The 6,689-nt window shown below is 43.9% G+C and overlaps 1 pseudogene; it reads right to left on the reverse strand.

The window, feature by feature from the left end:
• Positions 1 to 4,994: 4,994 nt before the first annotated feature.
• Positions 4,995 to 6,137, reverse strand: LOC146676598 (uncharacterized; annotated as a pseudogene).
• Positions 6,138 to 6,689: the final 552 nt, after the last annotated feature.

A 6,689-nucleotide genomic window follows, 5' to 3' on the forward strand; every position in this document is an offset into this window, starting at 1 on the left:
TGAATGGCGGTGTGGTCTCCATCCGATCCTCTGGGAGGTCTGCCATCTTCTGCTGCTCTGTGCACCTTCTGAACCTTCTGCATTTTACACATTTATAGATGTAAGATGACACAATCTTGCTGCATCCAAGAATCCAGAATCCGTTAGCTCGAAGTTCATTCATGGTGATCCCTCGTCCTTGATGGTATGTCTTCTCGTGATAATGTTTGACCAGTAATGCCGACACGTGACTGTCTCTTGGCAGGATCGCGGGATGCTTGACATTGGGGTGCAAAGCTGCATGTGTTAAGCGTCCGCCTACCCGAAGAATGCCTTGGTCATCAAGAAATGGACATAACTTGTGTAACTTGCTAACCTTGTCTTTCATCTGCATCACATCATGATGTTGCAAGGTTTTTATTTGCTGAGCAAAGGCTGTTTCTTGAACCATCTTTATGATTGTTAACTCTGCTTCCTTTCACTCTTGTAGGCTACTGATGTCGTGTGATCTACTCTTGTGATCCTTTGCTTCTTTCACATAGCGCTTGAGTCTAGCAACTGCCTTAATCATCCTCGACCAGTCGGAAAACTTGTGTAAGCGGTCTAACAGTGACCTTTGTTCCTCCCCTTGTATCTTGTGGACTTGAACCTTCTTAACCTCCGGGTCACTGGTTGATTTTCCTTAATTTCCCCACTGGGTATGACTTTCTGCCAAAGGAGGTCTGGGCCTTTGAACCAGTTTGATGCTACAAGTTGTTCTGCTGTGAGACCTCTTGAGGCGTGGTCCGCCGGATTATCTTCGGAAGTTACATACCTCCATTGGGTTGAATCTGTGCTTTGTTTGATGCGTTCCACTCGGTTTGCAACAAACACATGAAATCTTCTGGCTTCATTGCTGAGGTATCCGAGTACCACCTTCGAGTCAGTCCAATACCTTTCTTCTGAAATTTCCATTTCTAATTCCTTTTTCAGCATGTCACCAGTGCGCACAGCAACAACGGCCGCCGACAACTCAAGCCGAGGTATAGTTGTGACTTTGGTTGGTGGAACTCTTGATCATCCCATCACCAATGAGCAGTGGACTTCACCAGTTGTGCTTACTGCTCTGAGGTAAGTGCACATTCCATATCCAGATGCACTTGCATCAGAAAAATGATGAAGTTCGTAGTGCTGTGCCTTGAAGTTCGAAGGAATGTAGCATCTGTGAACCTTTACGTCTGCAAGGTTTCCCAGGTCACGCAACCAATACTCTCACTGAGGTCGAAGTCTGTCAGGTAAGTTATCATCCCAGCTGAGTTTATCTCGACACATTTGTTGCAAAATCTGCTTTCCCAGCAGAATGAAAGGTGACACAAACCCAAGTGGATCGAACACAGAGGCGACTGTGGCCAATACTCCTCTTCTGGTGAGTGGTTTGTCCTTAACAACTACTCTGAACTGAAATTGATCTGATGCCACACACCATTGTACGCCAAGTGCTCTTTCCATGTGTACTTCACCGAGTGCCATATCTAGCTCTTTGGGAGCTGCAGCGCATTCTTCTTTCGGAAGTGAAGCTAGAACTTTGGTGCTGTTTGAGATGAACTTGTGCAACCGAAGTTTGCCCATGCTGCAGAGTTTCCGTGCTTCATTAACCAGCTGTATTGCCTGATCTTCAGTGTCAACACTTGCTAGTCCGTCATCAACATAGAAGTTGGTTTTGATGAACTTGATGGTTTCTTCATTAAAACTTCCTTCCCCTTCAGCTGCAAGATGCTTGAGGCCATAGTTGGCACAACCTGGAGAAGATGCTGCTCCAAATAGGTGTACCTTCATCCTGTAGACAGTGAATGGAGTTTCAAGGTCACCGTTCTCCCACCACAAGAACCGTAGGTAATCTTGGTCACAAGCATGCACATGGAATTGGTGGAACATGCGTTCAATGTCACACATGAAAGCCACTTGGCCTCTTCGGAAGCGACACAAGACTCCGAGCAAGGTGTTTGTTAGCTCTGGACCAGTGAGGAGATGGTCATTTAAGGAAGCGCCTTGGAACTTGGCAGAGGCATCAAAGACGACACGAATCTTTCCGGGTTTTTGTGGATGATACACACCATGGTGTGGGATGTACCAAACTGGTGTCTTGTCAATGTCTTGCTCTGTGACCTTTTCAGCATCTCCATGGGCTAGGATGTCATTCATGAATTTCTTATAGTCCATGTAGTACTGCTTGTTACTCTTGAGCCTTTTTTCTAAACATTTGAGGCGATGAATAGCACATGCCTTGTTGTTTGGCAGGTTCGGCCTTTCACTCTTAAATGGGAGTGGCATTTCAAAATGACCATCCTCCTTGTGCCTAATGCCGGCCTTCATCTTTGTTAAAAATTTGAGATCTTCTTGAGAGACCTTTGTGTCTTCTGGTGCTTTCTCAACAAAGTCAGACTCCAACATCTTTAGGACCTCTGTGGGAGAGATCATTTCCTTTATTTGAGTTCTGTAGACATCAATCAATCAATCAATCAATCAATCAATCAATCAATCAATCAATCAATCAATCAATCAATCAATCAATCAATCAATCAATCAATCAATCAATCTTTATTTATAAAGCACTTTTCATACAAAAAAAAATGTAGCACAAGGTGCTTTACATAGTTAAAAGCAGCCCACCCCACCCTCCAACTCACTCCCCACACTCTCAATACACATATATCCCCCCCCCCCCCCCCCCCCACACACACACACACACACACACACACACACACATACACACACGCGCACACTTAAAGAGTAAAAATTGGGCTGGACTCGCATGAGCCAAGTGAGGAAACACTATAACAGGGAGCCGTCTGCACCGGGAGCCGGTCACAGACCGCAGCCTCCAGGCTGGGCACACAGCAGGAGGGAGGCAAAGGAGCCCCCCAGCCAGGCTGAGAGAACCCCCAGAGACCCAGCAGCCACGGTCAATCACAGCCCCGGTGCAGAGAGCGCCCTCCGAGGAAACACTGGAGATATGACACAATACGATATATACAGGGTAAAATGATAAAATAAATAAGAACAGGATACAATATAAATATAAATAGAGTAAGAAGATTAAAAAATGAATAAGAATAAAATCAAAAAATATTAGGTAAATCCTAAATTAATAATAGAATAACAGGATAGAATAAATAAGCATAAAATAAATAAACGCTAAGTAAAAGCTAAATTAAAAAGGTGGTCTTGAGCCTGTTCTTAAAAACATGTACGTTCTCTGCGGCCCTGAGCTCCTCCGGCAGGCTGTTCCACAGACGAGGACCATACCACTGAAAAGCTGCCTCTCCGTGAGTATGTGTCCTGACTTTAGGGACAATCAAAAGGCCAGTACCAGAGGACCTCAGGGTCCGCGAGGGTTCATATGGTAAAAGCAGATCTGAGAGATAAGAAGGCCATAGTGAACCTTGTTGGTGAGATTTAAAGAGGGATTAATGTCAGGCACCACTTCCTTCACAATGACTTGGTGACTTATTCCGAAGGCGTCTCCATAATCGAGACATGGATTGCCATAACCCACAATACTCCATCCCAGATCAGTTCTTTGCGCAAACGGCTGATTTTCCTTTCCAGACACAACCTCACGAGGAACAAGTGCTTGGGGGCAGTTGTACCCAATCAGCAGACCAACATCACAGCTTTGTAGTGGAGCGATCTCACTTGCAATGCATTCAAGATGAGACCATGCCTTAGCTGTTGCAGGCGATGGAATGTGATCTCGGTTTGCGGGAATAAAGTCTCTGGCATACGTCACTGGTAGGGAAATGGTCTTATTTGAGTAGAACCCTCTGACTTGTAGACCTGAGAGCTTGCGACAGGGCACAACTGTGTTTCTTGAAGACATAGTAGTGAGCTTTAGCTGAGTCGATTCACCTTTGATATGCAGAGCTTGTGCCGTTTCTTCAAGAATAAAGGTCGTATCGCTCTGTGTATCAAGGAGCGCGTACACAAGAATTTCATGCTCTGGCTCACCTTTGGTTGACACCCATACTGGAATAATGGAAGATGTGTGAGTGTCGTCAACATTCTGTGTGACTCTGTTAGAAGTTGCTTCACTTGTTGTTGGTGTGACACTGTTGTCTTGTGAGACATCTGCGTTCATTTGTCTTGTCCTGTCACTGTTCTTGTGTGGATTTCTCCTTGTTCTGTCTTCCTTCATGCGATTGTCATGAAGACATGTTGGATGTCTTTTATTACATGTGTCACAGGTTTCTCTCCCTTCACAATCCTTGGAGCGATGACCAGAGTTCAGACAGCCAAAACATAACTTCTTGTCTTGAACAAACTTTAGTCTCTCAACAATGCTCTCATTTATGAACCTTCTACACTTAAGTAGGCTGTGACTCGACCTTTCACAGTACACACAACTAGCACTAACAGTCCTTTCATTTGAGTTAGTTGCTAGCACCTTTGCTCCATTGCCTCTGTTCCTTGTTGTTTTTGCCCCTTCAGTTTCACTTGGCTTCAGAGCAAAGAGAGATGTTATGGGATTACAGGCAATTTTGGCTTCCCGTGAGATGAAATCTACGAATTGGCTGAAGCTTGGAAAGGTGTGAGTCTCTTCTTGCACTTCTGTAACCTTTCTGTTCCACCTTGAAGTAAGCCAATCTGGAAGTTTTGCGAACATTTTTTGGTTTTCATTGCAGTCATTGAGCACTTCAAGCCCCTTCATTTGCGACATGGCTGTCTTACAGCAGCAAAGGAAGTCAGCAAATGCTTGAAGTTCCATACTGCCTTTAGAGCTTATCTTAGGCCACGCGTCAAGTTTGTCTCTGAAGGCCTTTGCTACGAGGAAGGGATTTCCATACCTCTCTTCGAGAACTGTCCATGCTGCATAGTATGCAGACTCTGTGCCAAGCGGGAAGTAGCCTTCTATTGCCTTCCTTGCAGGTCCACTTACATATTTCCTCAGATAATAAGTCTTCTCTTCAGTTGGTATATTTTTCCTGTCAATCAGAGTCTGAAAGGAAATTTTCCAATCATTATATCTGATAGGATCGTCACTGAATATTGTTGGCTCTGGTACCGGAAGACGACTTGCATTAAGAGACACTGCAAATGCTTTGACCAGATCTTCTGTGTTCACCTCTTGGTGCGGTGTCACATTTCGTGGCGAGGAACACCGTTTCATATGCTGGTCATTGTTTTCAGACTTGACTTCATTTTTATCAGATCTGTGGTGAAGTAGGTTGTATATTTCTTCATCTGAACATTCACTTTGTTCATACACCCACTGTCGAGCCTTTGCTGCATTCAGCTTTTTTACAGTCTCAAGTCGCTCTACTTCTCTGCGCTTAGCTTCTAGAGCCTTTTGTCTTTGTGCTATTTCTGCTTCTTGCCTTTCAATTTCCTTCATATGGATTTCTTGTTCAAGCAGAACTTGGAGAGCAGCCTCATTTGCTGCAACTTCAGCAGCTGCATCTTGTCTTTTAGCCGAGAGCCGGCTGGAGTGTCTAGAGGAAACCCTCGAATGAGAAGAGAGCTTAGTGTGGTGTGACTTAACACTCATCCTGTCTGAGGCTTCTAACTTAGGCATAGACTCAGTCTCTTTCCATTTTTCATCCCTTTGACTTTTCACATCTGAGGCTACGGATTTAGATGAAGACTCAGTGTCCTTCCAAAGTTCTTCATCTCTTTGAACCTCCGCATTACTTGGGCTTGGACACTTTCTTACAGATTCAATAATTGTCTTTGTTATGGCTTCACACGTATCCATCCTTCGTCTTGTGTCACTATCTGGAGATTCAATGCGTCTCAAGTCATCATAGGCTGCATTCACATCCTTAGAAGCACTCAAAACCTTGGAAACATGTTCTTGTAGCAGATCCTTTGAGCATTGACCATCTATAGCTCCTTTGGCATTCTTAATGACAACCTTCCACTTCTCATAGCGCACACTGAAACGATGTGCAGCCTTCTTTATGTGCTCACCGTACAGTTCTTTGCCCTTTTCCGTCAATGTACAGACTCGTTGGCTCTGTCGTGCTCTTTGTGAGGTAGTAGAAACATCATCAGCTGTGCCTTCAACTGCTTGTAGTTGCTCATCTGCAGAAAGTTGTTCCACATCACCCTTTTCACTGACTTCTGGATTAGCCTCAAACTCTGCCATTGTTGGAGGGGTTTGGGTTTTTTGTGTATCTTACTTAGCCTTAATGTAAAGGTGCAGCAGCTTAAATTTGATTTGGTAGTTGAGGAGCAAATGAATATTGATCTTCATTTACTGTTACAACTTTAAAGCACAGTAATTACTATTACTCCTTAAACATCACTTAACATGTATACTTAAGTCACATTACATCTCTTGTCCAAGCCAGTAATACTGTTTTTTACAGCAACTGCTGAAGCCCACCATATGCACAATCCACAGGTTACTCATCACAACATTATCAAATCAAATCAAATCAAATCAAATCAAATCACTTTTTATTGTCACATCACATGTGCAGGCACACTGGCACAGCACATGCGAGTGAAATTCTTGTGTGCGAGCCCCACAAGCAACAGAGATGTGCAAACACAACAACACAAACGAGCAAAATACAAGAATGGCCAACCTGAAACTAATAAATATATGTACAATATATAATAGTGTATGCATTTCTGGATGTGTATACTAAATATTTTCCTACGTGTGTGTGTGTGTGTGTGTGTGTGTGTGTGTGTGTGTGTGTGTGTGTGTGTGTGTGTGTATACAC

This window comes from Rhamphochromis longiceps, linkage group LG3 (genome assembly GCF_057381845.1).
Source record: "Rhamphochromis longiceps isolate RC_006_pf linkage group LG3, R_longiceps_female_GT1.1, whole genome shotgun sequence".
NCBI lineage: Eukaryota > Metazoa > Chordata > Actinopteri > Cichliformes > Cichlidae > Rhamphochromis > Rhamphochromis longiceps.